Source organism: Salmo salar, chromosome ssa11 (genome assembly GCF_905237065.1).
Source record: "Salmo salar chromosome ssa11, Ssal_v3.1, whole genome shotgun sequence".
In the NCBI taxonomy this organism is placed as follows: Eukaryota; Metazoa; Chordata; class Actinopteri; order Salmoniformes; family Salmonidae; genus Salmo; species Salmo salar.
The window spans coordinates 29,097,391-29,114,040 of record NC_059452.1 but is presented as its reverse complement, the minus strand read 5'-3'; the positions used below and the strand labels follow the sequence as shown (position 1 = coordinate 29,114,040).

General features: G+C 44.6%; 1 protein-coding gene across 11 annotated transcripts in view; it reads left to right on the top strand.

Moving 5' to 3' along the window:
* Positions 1-16,650, top strand: part of LOC106592263 (chromodomain-helicase-DNA-binding protein 9) — a 127,736-nt gene that overhangs the window by 18,843 nt on the left and 92,243 nt on the right. Inside the window, exon 1 of one of the 11 annotated variants that reach the window (XM_045689306.1) lies at positions 5,639-5,758. The exons of 9 other annotated variants lie outside the window; for them this stretch is intronic. The gene's annotated coding sequence lies outside the window, so the exon portion shown is untranslated. Of the gene's footprint in view, positions 1-5,638; positions 5,763-16,650 lie in introns of those variants that run through there. One more of the 11 variants, XM_045689307.1, reaches the window with a different exon arrangement.

The following is a 16,650-nucleotide window of genomic DNA, read 5'->3' as shown; positions in this document are numbered from 1 at the left end:
CTTGAGAAAGAGGCCTGAGTTTCCGACTTGGAATTCTGAGTTGGATGACCGTTCAAATCAAATTTTCCCATTCGGAGCTTGTTTTTTCCCCGAGTTCCCAGTTGTCTTGAACACACTGAAGTCGGAAGTCAGAGATTTCTCTGTCCCTGTAACGGCTGTCTGGAAGAGGGAACCAAGGTGCAGCAGAGGATGTGTTCATCATTAGAATTTTAATTCAAATCAACAAGAGAACACTACAAAATGAACAAAAACGACAGCAAACAGTCCTGTTAGGAAAATATTCAAAACAGAAACAATTACCCACAAAACCCAAAGGAAAAACATGCTCCTTATGTGTGACTCCCAATCAGCAGCAACGAGCTTCAGCTGTGCCTGATTAGGAGCCACACTCATGGCCCAAAACAAAGAAATACCAAAACATAGAAAAAGGAACATAGAACGCCCACCCAATGTAACACCCTGGCCTAACCAAAATAAAGAACAAAAAAACCCTCTCTATGGCCAGGGCGTTACAGTACCCCCCCCAAAGGTGCGGACTCCGGCCGCAAAACCTGACTCTGAAGGGGAGGGTCCGGGTGGGCCTTCTTACGGCGGCGGCTCAGGTGCGGGACGTGGCCTCTGCTCCACCCTTGGCGTCGCCCTCTTAGGTGCCGCACCTGGCCGCGCCGAAGGTCTGGTGGGCGACGCTGACTGCGCCCGGCTGGCGGGCGGCGAAGGTTGCGCCCGGCTGGTGGGCGACCCTGGCCGCGCCCGGCTGGCGGGCGTCCCTGGCCGCGCCCGGCTGGCGGGCGTCCCTGGCCACTCTGGCAGTTCAGGGCAGTCTGGCCACTCTGGCAGTTCAGGGCAGTCTGGCCACTCTGGCAGTTCAGGGCAGTCTGGCCACTCCGGCAGTTCAGGGCAGTCTGGCCACTCCGGCAGTTCAGCGCAGTCTGGCCACTCCGGCAGTTCAGCGCAGTCTGGCCACTCCGGCAGTTCAGCGCAGTCTGGCCACTCCGGCAGTTCAGCGCAGTCTGACCTCTCTGGTGACTGTTGACTGGCGGGCAGCTCTGACGACTCGGCGGGCAGCTCTGGCGACTGTTGACTGGCGGGCAGCTCTGACGACTGTTGACTGGCGGGCAGCTCTGACGACTGTTGACTGGCGGGCAGCTCTGACGACTGTTGACTGGCGGGCAGCTCTGACGACTGTTGACTGGCGGGCAGCTCTGACGACTGTTGACTGGCGGGCAGCTCTGACGACTGTTGACTGGCGGGCAGCTCTGACGACTGTTGACTGGCGGGCAGCTCTGACGACTGTTGACTGGCGGGCAGCTCTGACGACTGTTGACTGGCGGGCAGCTCTGACGACTGTTGACTGGCGGGCAGCTCTGACGACTGTTGACTGGCGGGCAGCTCTGGCGACTGTTGACTGGCGGGCAGCTCTGGCGACTGTTGACTGGCGGGCAGCTCTGACTGCTCTGGACAGGTGAGACTCACTGGAGGCCTAGTCCTGGGAGGTGGCACAGGACGGACCAGGATGGGGAGACCCACTGGAGGCCTAGTCCTGGGAGGTGGCACAGGATGGACCAGGATGGGGAGACCCACTGGAGGCCTAGTCCTGGGAGGTGGCACAGGATGGACCAGGATGGGGAGACCCACTGGAGGCCTGGTCCTGGGAGGTGGCACAGGATGGACCAGGATGGGGAGACCCACTGGAGGCCTGGTCCTGGGAGGTGGCACAGGATGGACCAGGATGGGGAGACCCACTGGAGGCCTGGTCCGAGGAGGAGGCACAGGATAAACCGGGCTGTGGGGGAGCACTGGAGTTCTGGTACGGACACTCTTTACCCACACTCCAGGCTGAATGCCCACTTTGGCCCGGCACGGGCGGAGAGCAGGCATTGGGCGAACTGGACCTTCCCAGCGCTCTGGAGACACAGTGCGCAACGCCGGCGCAGCATAACCTGGACCGAGGAGGCGCACCGGAGACCAGACGCGCTGAGCTGGCACCATCCGCCCTGGCTCGATGCCTGCACTCGCATGGCACTTGCGGGGGGCTGGTATGTAGCGCACCGGGCTTTGAACGCGCACTGGGGACACCGTGCGCTCCAGAGCATAACACGGTGTCTTACCAGTACCACGCTGCTTCCGGTAAGCACGGGGAGTTGGCTTAGGTCTACCACCTGACTCCGCCAATCTCCCCGTGTGCCCCCCCCCAAAAAAAATTGTGGGGCTGCCTCCCGTGTCCGTTGCGCTCCCTCTCCTCATACCAGCGCCTCTCAGCTCTCGCCGCCTCGATCTCCCACTGTGGGCGGCGATAATCCCCAGCTTGAGTCCATGGTCCTTTCCCGTCCAGGATTTCCTCCCAAGTCCATGACTCCAGATAGCTTTTCTCCTGGTGTCTCTCCTTGTGCTGCTCCTTCCTCTGCTGCTTGGTCCGTTGTTGGTGGGTAATTCTGTAACGGCTGTCTGGAAGAGGGAACCAAGGTGCAGCAGAGGATGTGTTCATCATTAGAATTTTAATTCAAATAAACAAGAGAACACTACAAAATGAACAAAAACGACAGCAAACAGTCCTGTTAGGAAAATACTCTAAACAGAAACAATTACCCACAAAACCCAAAGGAAAAACATGCTCCTTATGTGTGACTCCCAATCAGCAGCAACGAGCTTCAGCTGTGCCTGATTGGGAGCCACACACATGGCCCAAAACAAAGAAATACCAAAACATAGAAAAAGGAACATAGAACGCCCACCCAATGTAACACCCTGGCCTAACCAAAATAAAGAACAAAAAACCCCTCTCTATGGCCAGGGCGTTACAGTCCCGAGTTCCCATGTTTTGAATGCGGCATTAAAAAAGATTATGCCAAAGTCTCCAGTCATGTAAAATGATGTGGAATTGCATGAAATGCATTTATAAAAGGCCACATATTTCCCAGACCCTAGGCCACTAAAAATGTTCTCCATGTGTGCAACTTCTTTTGTAAGTGCCTCTACTCTACTGCTCTATGCCACTACGCAAATGTGATGATATGCATGCAATGCTTTACTTTAACAGTGATTTTCTTCTTTCTCTAGTGCGTTCCGGTACCTCAGAGGTCCCTAGATCACCACCCTCTCGCGCTCACATTTTGCTCTGGCTCCTCCCGATTGACAAATTAAGCACTGTGTCTGTCCCTAGCCTGCACTGCATGTGGCTAATTAGGATTTCCGTCTGTCTTTAATGATGGAGAGCTGGATGGATTCTGTCTTGTTCTTGAGGCCCAGCCATGATCAATGCTGCTCTGGTCCTCTTGCTGAGATAGCAAGCAAATGTTTTTCCATGCACATTATCACTACAAATGGATCATATTTTTTCACCCCAATACTATAAAGTAGGGTTGGGCGATATGGCCAAAATATCATATAATATGTTTCACATTTTTGACAATACTTTAAGTTTTTGAATAATTAAGTTCTAAATATGCTTTATGACTAGTGCTTGACCCTAGGGTGGAAACACATACATTTGAAGTGTTTTTAATGGAGCTTTGTCTATTCTGATAGTTTTATACTGTTCAATGAAATTTCCACCAAAGGTTGGAATGTAGTGGGACTTTGAATACAGTGTTGTTTGACATGACAACAAATGAAAAAGCCAGGGAGTGGTTATTGTGACAGGGTAGGAACCAAAGTTTTGGTCAGTGTTTCCCAGTGGATCCTAATTAATGTTACATTAAGTGTTTTCTCTTACTGTAGCTTTGATGTAGCTAAAATATTAATGCTTCGCCAATTCCTCTCTGATTTAGAATATACCGTTGCACAAACAACATCAGGCTGTATTAGCTAGCTAGCTACGTTTGCTCTGACTAAGTGCATTTAGCTGGCTAGCTAGCAAACTAACAAGCTATTAGCATTAGCGGCTAACACAATTTATTTTAGCCACAACTTGCTAAGAAAAGACAAACTAGCTGTTTGCAGACAGTAAGATAGATGCAGATTGTTACTGCAAGTGGTTGTTGTGACTCATGGTAGCGCAAAAACTGTTCTCCTTGAGTGACAGGGGGCGAGGCTTGGTGTGTGTGGAAGGAGAGAGGGAGAGAGACGACTCAAGTAGCAAACGGAGTAAACTATAAAAACGGACATTATTACACGCGGCGGAGTGGCGTAACACATTTAACAAACCAAACAATAATATACAGCTTTACAAGGTAAAGTAAAAACCCAAACCGGTCCGTGCATCAATAGCAGTAAATAGTCAAATATGGTATACCACCCAGCCTGTTGTAGGCCAAGTCCTCATGGGCTAGTGCTTGCCTGTGACGTGGGCTGGTTCTGTTCACTGTTAGTCACACAGAGAGACAGACTTCTAGACAGAGGGCCTTTGTTCCCAGTCATTGTGAAGACAGCAGTATGATAAAGGAGCTGAGTATTTATTTTTTACCTTTATTTAAGTAGGCAAGTCAGTTAAGAACAAATTCTTATTTTCAATGACGGCCTAGGAACAGTGGGTTAACTGCCTTGTTCAGGGGCAGAACAACAGATTTTATACCCTGTCAGCACAGGGATTCAATCTTGAAATCTTTCAATTACTAGTCCAACGCTCTAACCACTAGGCTACCTGCCACCCATTATGAAAGGGCCTGGTTGGATATGGTCATACCAAGGCAATTTGGCTGGCTGGCTGGCTGGCTGTCAGCCCCCACTGAATTGCTGTCTTTGTTGCTTCCTGACCTTCCTGGGTGAGGTTTATGTAACTCCCAGTCAGCCAGTCAACCAGCCAGCCAGCCAGTCAGAGAGTGCTGCAGTCAGCCCTGAAACCTGACACCAAGTCACTACTCTACTTTCTGGAGGGGGAGGGGCCCCCTGCCGCTGGGAAACCTGCCCTCCACAAGGCTGAGAGATGATTGGCTGTTTCTCTGGCTGCGGTTGGCTCTCTCTCGTCTGTAGGTCTATCAGTCTCTCTTGATCTCTCAATTCAATTTTCAATTTAAGGGGCTTTATTGACATGGGAAACATATGTTTACATTGCCTAAGCAACTGAAATAGATAATAAACAAAAGTGAAATAAACAATAACAAATGTACAGTAAACATTAGACTCACAAAAGTTCCAAAAGAGTAAAGACATATGATGTCTATATACAGTGTTGTAATAATGTGCAAATAGTTAAAGTACAAAATGGAAAATAAATAAACATAAATATAGATTGTATTTACAATAGTGTTTGTTCTTTACTGGTTGCCCTTTTCTTGTCACAAATCTTGCTGCTGTGATTGCACACTGTGGTATTTCACCTAATAGATATGGGAGTTTATCAAAAATGTATTTGTTTTCAAATTATTTTGGGGTCAGTGTAATCTGAGGGAAATATGTGTCTATAATATGGTCATACATTTGGCAGGAGGTTAGGAAGTGCAGCTCAGTTTCTACCTCATTTTGTGGGCAGTGTGCACATAGCCTGTCTTTCGCTCTGTCTCTCCCTAGCTCTTTCTGACTGCCTATCTCTCTCTTTATGACTGCCTCTCTCTGTTCCTCCAGTCACCCGGCCTCATCTGCCTGCTGGTAGTGGAGACCTGCCAGGAGTGGGTGGTATCTAGTGGGGGTCAAAGGTGAACAGGAAGTCAACTCTATTTAAAGTGGGGCGGTCTTGGCTGTGGACGGAAGGGGCGGGCTGTGGGGAGACACTAGAGAAGGAAATGGGTGGCTAGTTAGTAGAGGGAGTGGTGAGAGAGTTGTACTTGGATTTAGCCTAGACTGTCAGGAGCATGTGGGAACCTTGCCAGCCCCAAACTGCACAGTAGGTCTGACTAAAAACCCATTCTCTTTTATTCTGCATTTTTTCTCTCTCTCCCCCGCTCACAGGGGATTAAATAGCTTTGACTTTGTTGGCTGGCTAGGGGTTTGGAGAGAAGCGTGCGATAGCCAGCGGGTTCAGTGCTAACATGAGGTTTTGTGTGAGAGGAATGTGAGGGGTGACACAACCCAACGTGACCTCTTCCTTGAGCTGCAGTCAAGTTAACCTTTCACTGGCTGACAGGAATGAACTTAGCTCAACCACCAGGCAGCCAGCTGAATGCTAGCCTGCCTAGCATAGTCTGTCTCTGGGGAGAGAAAGTGGAGAACAGATTTACACAGTCTACTCTACAGGGACTCTAATGAGACTTTCAGTGGCTCTCATTCAGTTAGACTTAGCTTAGCACTAAATAGGGAACCCAGCACTAAATACGGCAAGGGGAATAGGGGAAAGGCATTTGGACTGTGGATCATGACATTATGCTTTTAGTCAGCAGATTCGGCCCGCTTGCTTACAGCTGCACTAAGGTTAGACAGCATAACTGTGTTGATCAAGACACCGGGGAGTTAGCACGAGATATAGCTCGGAAAACCTACCTCAATATAGGGATGAGAAATGCATTGCACTCCAAATTGTCCCATTATCCCAACTGTTACACCAGAAAGTTCGAACGACGTCCCCATGCTATTTAGCAGAAGCCACATCATTGAAATGGCGGTGCTAGAATGTAAGTTGAACATCAAACTATAGTCAGCCAATCAGGCTCCGTGCGGACTACGTCATCGCGCTGTGGAAATGTAAAAAAAAAAAGTTGCAGGTGGGGAATGGTTTAGTATAGCGTTCAAAAACACTGGAAACTCAGTGGGAACTCTGAATTTTTTGTTGTTGAATGCCCATCCAACTCGGAATTCCAAGTTGGAAACTCAGGCATCTTTCTAGAGTTCCAAGATGTCTTGAAAGGACCATAGGTCAAACTTTACCAAAACTATGGATACTTGTCTGAAGTACAATAATTAATTGGTAATCCATGTCATTGTTGTCAAGGGTGGACTAACAAAGGCAATAAACAGCCACACACTAGGAAGTTGTTGTGTTTGTCTTTCAATAGTTTATTTCTTTGTTCCAACAATTTTGCCTTTGTTAATGCACCCTTGACAACATTGACATTACCAATTATCAATTAATTATTACCAATTAATTATAACAATGGCTTACCAATAAATTATTAACAATTCATTATAATAATGGATTACCAATTAATTATTGTACAGCCATAGATTTGGGAGAGTTTGACATATACAAAGCCATTCCCCACACATGACTTTTATTTTGACATTATCACAGCGCGAAGATGTAGGCTGACTATCCTTTGTTGTTCAACGCACGTGGCTTCTGCTACCTAGCATGAGGAGGAAAGGGCAGTGTTCCGAAAAAGTAGCAGTTATTCAATCTTGTAACAGTTGGGATAATAGGACAATTCGGAGTACAGCTAATTTCTCATCCCTGGATTGAGGTACGTTTTCCAAGCTGGCTCCACGGTGTCTTGATCTACACAGCCGTGCTGTCCGACCCTAGTGCAGCTGTAAGTAAGCAGGTCGGATCTTCTGGCTAATTGTGCTTTATGTGTCTGCTATACTTCATACAGTGTGCCTTTTTTGCCTTTATGTCTAAGGAACACTTGTTGGTTTGCGTTAGCTATTCCACGGAGATGACAGTTGCTTGGTGTGTGTGTGTGTGTGTGTGTGTGTGTGTGTGTGTGTGTGTGTGTGTGTGTGTGTGTGTGTGTGTGTGTGTGTGTGTGTGTGTGTGTGTGTGTGTGTGTGTGTGTGTGTGTGTGTGTGTGTGTGTGTGTGTGTGTGCGATAGTTAGTTAGTTAGTTAGTTAGTTAGTTAGTTGAAGTTAGTTAGAAGTTAGTTAGTTAGTTAGTTGAAGAAGATAGTTAGTTAGTTAGTTAGTTAGTTAGTTGAAGTTAGTTAGTTAGTTAGTTAGAAGTTAGTTAGTTAGTTAGTTAGTTAGTTAGTTAGTTAGTTTTCACACAGGAGTCCCAAAGCGATCAGACAGGTTTGTCAGGTAGCTGCTGGTTCCTAGCCGGGTATGTTCACTGGTTTCCATGGCGCTGGGCCCTGAGTCAAGGGTTTGTTTACACAGAGAAACACTTTATTTCACAACATTACACTGACTCTGTAGAAAGGGATAAAATGTAGGCTAACGCTGTCTTCTGTCTGCCTTGGATAAAGTTTAGTTTTATAACTCTAGTCTACAACACATGCAGTTGGCCTACTGTCACTAACCATGCACACTATGACTCATGTTTACAGTGACTGCTGCTGCCATTAAGTTCATGTTTTAACATTTCAAAGTACAAAATGGAGGGTTGATCTTTTCTCTCAGAATGTGTAGGCATATGTCTTGCTTGGATCCCTGAGGTGAATATGTTGGAAGAATCCTGTGAATTCCTTCCTATATAACTCAATCCTCTGTTGCTCAGTGCAATTACTAGGTTACAGGTTTCAATGTTTTCATTGGCCTATTGGTCTGTGGCATTTGGCCTTCATATACATTAAACCAATCTCTGTGGAATGTTGAATCGCATGGTTGCTTTCACTATACTGCCACAAAGCTGCTGTTATTTTGTATGCCCTCACCTCAAGACTGTCCTGTCTGCTGAGTTGTCAGTATGCAATGCTTAGTATTTTGGCGTGGATCATTCATTTGATTTATAAAGACTTTCTTGACATTCCTGCTCAGAACAGAACTACAAGTCTGTCTGTTGTCCTCAGTTGAATGTGTGTGGCTGTCCCCTGGGCCCTGTCCTCTGGTGACCCTATAATTTGGTCTCACCGCCATCATAGTTCTGGATAAGTCCATAGTTGGCCGATTCCACGCCAGTTTAGGTGGAAAATATTTTTAAACAATCTGATTGTTCTGGAAATTCTCACATAGAAACTTAATTGGGAGGAAGGATGTTGGACATGCTTTTAACATTTGTATCACAAACCATTTTCTTGAAAATCATTATGAAATTGGCAAGTTCAGTCCCTTTTTAGACCTATACATGTCTCCTGTAAGACCCTATGATCTGTGAACTGTACATGATACAGACAACATCCTGGTGTCATTATACTTCTTATAGTGTTATCTCAAATATGGAGTATGTCTAGATTCTGAAACACAAATGTTCACATTCATTTATTCAACATAAAAATATTAATATAAATATCTCAAAAGTACCCTTTTTTATTTAGCTTATTTTTTTTACGTATTGTTTAGAACAATATACTTGTCAAAAACGTCAAATTTCCAGAGGGAGCTCTCTGGTACTTTTGTAGATATGATCCATTTTATACGTAGAAATGTACATTATAGATCATTAACCAATCACAGCCCATTCAATCCATTCTCCCATTCACTGTGTTGGCGGTGCTCATAAAATGTATCATAACTTCAGAATTAGCAGAGAACCCACTGTGGAAATGTAATGTACTTGTAAAGGGTACTTTTGAGATATTCATATGCATGTTTTGTTTATATTGAATTAATTAATGTGAAAATGTGTATTTCAGAATCTAGACATTCTCCATTTGTTAGAGCCCACTATAAGGAGTATAATGAACCAATATGTTGTCTGTATCATGTACGATTCAAGGATCATAAGGTTTTACCGGAGGCATTTATAGGTGAAAAAGGGGGTCCTAAAATGGCCACTTTCATCATGATTTAAGAAAACAATTGTTTGTGATGCAAATGTAAAAAGCATGTCAAACGTAATTTCTCCCAATAAAGTTTATATGTGAGAATTGCCAGAACAATCTGAGATAGCAAAAATTGTTTGTCCGTTGCAGCACTGATGTCTGCTTTTTTGCTGCTAACTACCTGGCTTCTCCTGATTTAACCTCTTATTACTGAGAGCTATAGCATGAAGAAGACTGGTGATGAACCCACCAATTGCTAATTTGAATGCATAAATCATACTATTTTGTGTTACCACCAGGTAATGCTGATTTATTTCTCAGTTCTCAAGCAAGGAATAGGCCTACGTTTAGAAATTTGTGACACCCCACGACCCATTCAAACCTCCTACAACCCAAATTTGTTGAGAATCGCTGGTCTAAGCTCAAAGGAACACTGTTTTTGGAATACCCTCCCTTTATCTCTGCTCCCCAATAAGTTAGCTGCTCATTGGCAGGTTGTTTTGATGGCTATATTGAAAGTTATTCTGCAATGACCTTGAATGTCTGCTCATTGTAGTGCTTGCTAGGATAATGTAATAACCATTCAGCTTATTTATCTGGAGAGGCCTAAAAACCTTAAGGTTTTGGGTGTGTCACTACACAACAAGGGGAACATTAGTTTGCCTGTTTCATTGGGTGCTTAGCTCCTGACTTGTGGTGTATCATAGAGGCTCTCTCAGACCTTCCCCATACTGTGCTAATGACAGATACAGCATAATCTTCAATGACCCCAGACTGCCCTCTCCCCTCTACCACCCCTCTGCTATCCTATAGAATCCCTAACGACCAGGCCCAAACTACCTTACCCTCCCCAGTCCCCGTCCATCCATGAACCACTCCTATCACCATCCCTCTCACAGATGCAAATGGCCATCGCATGCCTCTCTTAATGAAATGAAGGAGTCAGTTAACTGAATGACTAATGGAGGCTAATAGGTGGCTGTTAGTAAAGCTTCTTCATTGGGAGCTATTTGAGGATGTGTAATGGGTGTGATGGTGCAGCCCTCTCTCTGCCATGGCAGGTACGGCTAATGATATCATAACCTATGTGAATTGCTAATCGCTGCATTTGTTAGTAATTACATGCCAAGCTGTGTGTGTGTGTGCCTGTATGTGTGTGCATGTGCCTGCGTGTGTGTGCGCGTGTGCCTTGGCCCGGGCCTTAGAGCTTTCTGGGTAATAACTATAAATATCTCCAACAGGCCAGAGAGGGAGGCCCACACACACAGCCTAGCGTACTAGGAGTGTGTACTTGGTTGAAGCTATAGTTCTCCTGTGTATAGATCTACAGAGTTTAATACCATCATACCACCTAGTAGTGTAAGTGCATTTCTTAGGAAATTAGGCCTAGGCTTATACAGTATAATATGTAACTTTGGACTGGAACCTAATGTTATTCATGTTTATACCATGGCATTGTTGAATACTTGTTTCTGATTGGCTTGAAGGGCATTCTAGAGTGTGAGTTATTTAAGTGATAATGCCCAGAAGCCGGTGTTTGGAGGATATATTGGCACTGGTTAGGCTCGAGACCAAGCCAATATATCCTCCAAACACCGGCTTCGAGGGCAGTATCACTTTTATACAACGAGTTACCAACATATTCAAATAATGATTGACATGTTTTCATTAAAAACATTATTTTGATGAATTTATTCATACTATTTCATCCTTCCACAAGATATAGTCCCGACACAGATCTAGGGTTGCTACCCAAGCCGGCTGGTCGTTCGTTGAAACGCGACCCAGTCATTCAGTCTTTTTGTTCTGTATCTACAGTATGGATGCGACTCAGTCGTTCAGTCTTTTTGTTCTGTATCTACAGTATGGACGCGACTCAGTCATTCAGTCTTTTTGTTATGTATCTACAGTATGGACGCGACTCAGTCATTCAGTCTTTTTGTTATGTATCTACAGTATGGACGCGACTCAGTCGTTCAGTCTTTTTGTTCTGTATCTACAGTATGGACGCGACTCAGTCATTCAGTCTTTTTGTTATGTATCTACAGTATGGACGCGACCTAGTCTTTTTGTTCTGTATCTACGGTATGGACGCGACCCAGTCGTTCAGTCTTTTTGTTCTGTATCTACAGTATGGACGCGACTTAGTCGTTCAGTCTTTTAGTTCTGTATCTACAGTATGGACGTGACCCAGTCGTTCAGTCTTTTTGTTCTGTATCTACAGTGTGGACGCGACCCAGTCTTTTTGTTCTGTATCTACAGTATGGACGCGACTCAGTCGTTCAGTCTTTTAGTTCTGTATCTACAGTATGGACGCGACCCAGTCTTTTTGTTCTGTATCCACAGTATGGACGCGACCCAGTCTTTTTGTCCTGTATCTACAGTATGGACGCGACCCAGTCTTTTTGTTCTGTATCTACAGTATGGACGTGACCCAGTCGTTCAGTCCTTTTGTTGTGTATCTACAGTGTGGACGCGACCCAGTCTTTTTGTTCTGTATCTACAGTATGGACGCGACCCAGTCTTTTTGTCCTGTATCTACAGTATGGACGCGACCCAGTCTTTTTGTTCTGTATCTACAGTATGGACGCGACTCAGTCGTTCAGTCTTTTAGTTCTGTATCTACAGTATGGACGTGACCCAGTCGTTCAGTCTTTTTGTTCTGTATCTACAGTATGGACGCGACCCAGTCTTTTTGTTCTGTATCTACAGTATGGACGTGACCCAGTCGTTCAGTCTTTTTGTTCTGTATCTACAGTATGGACGCGACCCAGTCTTTTTGTTCTGTATCTACAGTATGGACGCGACTTAGTCTTTTTGTCCTGTATCTACAGTATGGACGCGACCCAGTCTTTTTGTTCTGTATCTACAGTATGGACGCGACTCAGTCGTTCAGTCTTTTAGTTTTGTATCTACAGTATGGACGTGACCCAGTCGTTCAGTCTTTTTGTTCTGTATCTACAGTGTGGACGCGACCCTGTCTTTTTGTTCTGTATCTACAGTATGGACGCGACTCAGTTGTTCAGTCTTTTTGATCTGTATCTACAGTATGGATGCGACTCAGTCGTTCAGTCTTTTCGTTTTGTATACAGTATGGACGCAACCCAGTCGTTGAGTCTTTTTGTTCTGTATCTACAGTATGGATGCGACTCAGTCGTTCAGTCTTTTTGTTCTGTATCTACAGTATGGATGCGACTCAGTCGTTCGGTCTTTTTGTTCTGTATCTACAGTATGGACGCGACTCAGTTGTTTGGTCTTTTTGTTCTGTATCTACAGTATGGTCTTCCCTGTGGCTCAGTTGGTAGAGCATGGTGTGTGCAACGCCAGGGTTGTGGGTTCGATTCCTACGGGGGGCCAGTACAACAACAAAAAAATGCATGAAATTAAATGTATGAAATGTATGCATTCACTACTGTAAGTCGCTCTGGGTAAGAGCGTCTGCTAAATGACTAAAATGTAAATGTAAATGTAAATGGATGCGACTCAGTCGTTCAGGCTTTTTGTTCTGTATCTACAGTATGGGTGCGACTCATTCGTTCAGTCTTTTAGTTCTGTATCTACAGTATGGACGCGACTCAGTCGTTCAGTCTTTTAGTTCTGTATCTACAGTATGGATGCGACTCAGTCGTTCAGTCTTTTAGTTCTGTATCTACAGTATGGACGCGACCCAGTCGTTTAGTCTTTTTGTTCTGTATTTACAGTGTGGATGCGACCCAGTCTTTTTGTTCTGTATCTACAGTATGGACGCGACTCAGCCGTTGAGTCTTTTTGTTGTGTATCTACAATAAGGACGTGACCCAGTCGTTCAGTCTTTTTGTTCTGTATCTACAGTATGGACACGACTCAGTCGTTCAGTCTTTTTGTTCTGTATCTACAGTATGGATGCGACTCAGTCGTTCGGTCTTTTTGTTCTGTATCTACAGTATGGACGCGACTCAGTCGTTCAGTCTTTTTGTTCTGTATCTACAGTATGGATGCGACTCAGTCGTTCAGTCTTTTTGTTCTGTATCTACAGTATGGACGCGACTCAGTTGTTTGGTCTTTTTGTTCTGTATCTACAGTATGGTCTTCCCTGTGGCTCAGTTGGTAGAGCATGGTGTGTGCAACGCCAGGGTTGTGGGTTCGATTCCCACGGGGGGCCAGTACAAAAAAAAAAATGCATGAAATTAAATGTATGAAATGTATGCATTCACTACTGTAAGTCGCTCTGGGTAAGAGCGTCTGCTAAATGACTAAAATGTAAATGTAAATGGATGCGACTCAGTCGTTCAGGCTTTTTGTTCTGTATCTACAGTATGGGTGCGACTCATTCGTTCAGTCTTTTAGTTCTGTATCTACAGTATGGACGCGACTCAGTCGTTCAGTCTTTTAGTTCTGTATCTACAGTATGGATGCGACTCAGTCGTTCAGTCTTTTAGTTCTGTATCTACAGTATGGACGCGACCCAGTCGTTTAGTCTTTTTGTTCTGTATTTACAGTGTGGATGCGACCCAGTCTTTTTGTTCTGTATCTACAGTATGGACGCGACTCAGCCGTTGAGTCTTTTTGTTGTGTATCTACAATAAGGACGTGACCCAGTCGTTCAGTCTTTTTGTTCTGTATCTACAGTATGGACACGACTCAGTCGTTCAGTCTTTTTGTCCTGTATCTACAGTATGGACACGACTCAGTCGTTCAGTCTTTTTGTTCTGTATCTACAGTATGGACACGACTCAGTCGTTCAGTCTTTTTGTTCTGTATCTACAATATGGACGCGACTCAGTCGTTCAGTCTTTTTGTTCTGTATCTACAGTATGGATGCGACTCAGTCGTTCAGTCTTTTTCTTCTGTATCTACAGTGTGGATGCGACTCACTCGTTCAGTCTTTTAGTTCTGTATCTACAGTATGGACGCGACTCAGTCGTTCAGTCTTTTTGTTCTGTATCTACAGTATGGACGCGACCCAGTCGTTTAGTCTTTTTGTTCTGTATCTACAGTGTGGACGCGACCCAGTCTTTTTGTTCTGTATCTACAGTATGGACGCGACTCAGCCGTTGAGTCTTTTTGTTGTGTATCTACAATATGGACGTGACCCAGTCGTTCAGTCTTTTTGTTCTGTATCTACAGTATGGACGCGACTCAGTTGTTCAGTCTTTTTGTTCTGTATCTACAGTATGAACGCGACTCAGTCGTTCAGTCTTTTAGTTCTGTATCTACAGTATGGACGCGACTCAGTCGTTCGTTCTAAATGTTCCATTGCCATAATGGCTGGCAAAGTTCTTATCCCTTGCTTGCTAGTTAGCCAACTACGGCTAACTTACAGTCACGTCAAAAAGTCAAGCCAGAATAACAGCGAGTAGCTGCATTTGCATTTGTTTAAGCTTTTTAGTGACATTTATTTGAACACATCCATAACAATAAGCTAATGAGGTGCGATTTCGCCTGGCACAGAAAATGTGCTCACTTGTCAGGAAACTGATGTTCAGAGGAGCAAGCCAACAACAAGGCTAACACAATCACTTCAAATTGAAGCTGGAAAGACTGCTAACTAGCTTCATTTTTACCTTTTTTCAATTTACATTTCTTTGTATATATCCATAAAATGATGCCAGCTGATTAATGATTTCTACTGGCTGAAAAACGCTGCCTGACTGTCTGTCTCGTCCCGACTCCCGACACCTTCATTACTATGGGACAGCTGGAGATCGAATTTGAATATTGAAGCAATGTTGCAAATGTCGGAGAGACAGACAGCAAGGTTTATACAAATCTCCACTGTTGAACACTAAATGTTAGCCTAAAAGAAATGTGAGAATGTCTAGATGCTTTTTATAGTGGAGATCAAGTTTATAAATTGCTTGGCTGGGTTGATGAGACAATGGATTGCACTGTCAGATGGAACAGAGTAATTAGGCATTTTAAAGTAATAGATTTAACCGGTGGTAACTTGTGGAATAAACACAGAATGGAATGCGGTTTTAACCAATCAGCATTCAGGATTAGACCCACCCGTTGTATAATTCCCTATTATAGCACGGTAGAACTCAATGGCTAAAGTTCACTCTTACATGTTCTATGTTTGAGCTGCTTTTTAAAGCAAAACAGGATTGAAAACTTTATTGGCATTGTTGAATCATATTTTCATAATGGCAAGCTAGGACTGAAGGTTTGGTTAGCTAAACTAACAAGTTTGTTTGTTTGGTTACCACAGCAACTACTGTAGCTATCTAGTAAAGTTGCTAGCTACTTCAGTAGATGTTGAACACATTTCTACTGGAAAATGAACACATTTCTACTGGAAAATGAAAACATTTCTAGCGGAAAATGTGTTAAATTATTGCCGTGGTATAAAAGAGATAATCAAAGAGGGGCTATGCGTTCTCAGGAAAATAATACAACTCTGTTGAAGGTCAGTTCCACTTCGCTAGCGCATCGTGGAGCACACCTTCCACATCATCCATTATTTTCCATAGAACGCATAGCCCCTCGTTGATTATCCTTCACAAATGGAATACGAACAGTAGATGTTTTAATTCAATACAACTTTATTGATACTGTTTCTATACAGAATGGATAATTCCCTGTAGTTTCCCCCTTCCTAATCTGTAGGCCTAGGCCTACAACACATGGTCTGCAGAACATTAGCCTAATTAGGCTATGGTATTAGACTTAACTCTGTAACATGTCTGTCCTTCTACCACCCACATTTCTTCACATCCGCTCCTCCATCCAGATACAGGCAACCAGTACCCTTTTCACACTGAGCCAAACTAATCCGAGCTGTACGGGGCTGGCCCATTTGCCTGGTTACACATCCAACATAGAATAAGAAAATAGTGGTATCAGAGCCAGACTGTAAGGACCGCCGCCGGACAGGAGAAGCAGGTACGGGGAGTCAGACATTTATTCGGGAACAGACAAGGAAACAAGACAGGAACAGCGTCGGAACACTGGTAACACGGACATGAGACAATTAATCCCAAAGCGGGGAACAGAGCTTGGGAACAGACAGATATAGAGAAGGTAATGACAAAAGTAATTGAGTCCACGTGAGTCCAATGATTGCTGATGCGAGTGACAGGGAAGGCAGGTGTGCGTACTGATGGTGGCTTGAGTGCGTAATGCTGGGGATCCTGGCGCCCTCGAGGGCCAGGGGGAGGAAGAGCGGGAGCAGGCGTGACACAGACAGTATGGTTTGGGTCAACCCTATGTGAATACAGCCCA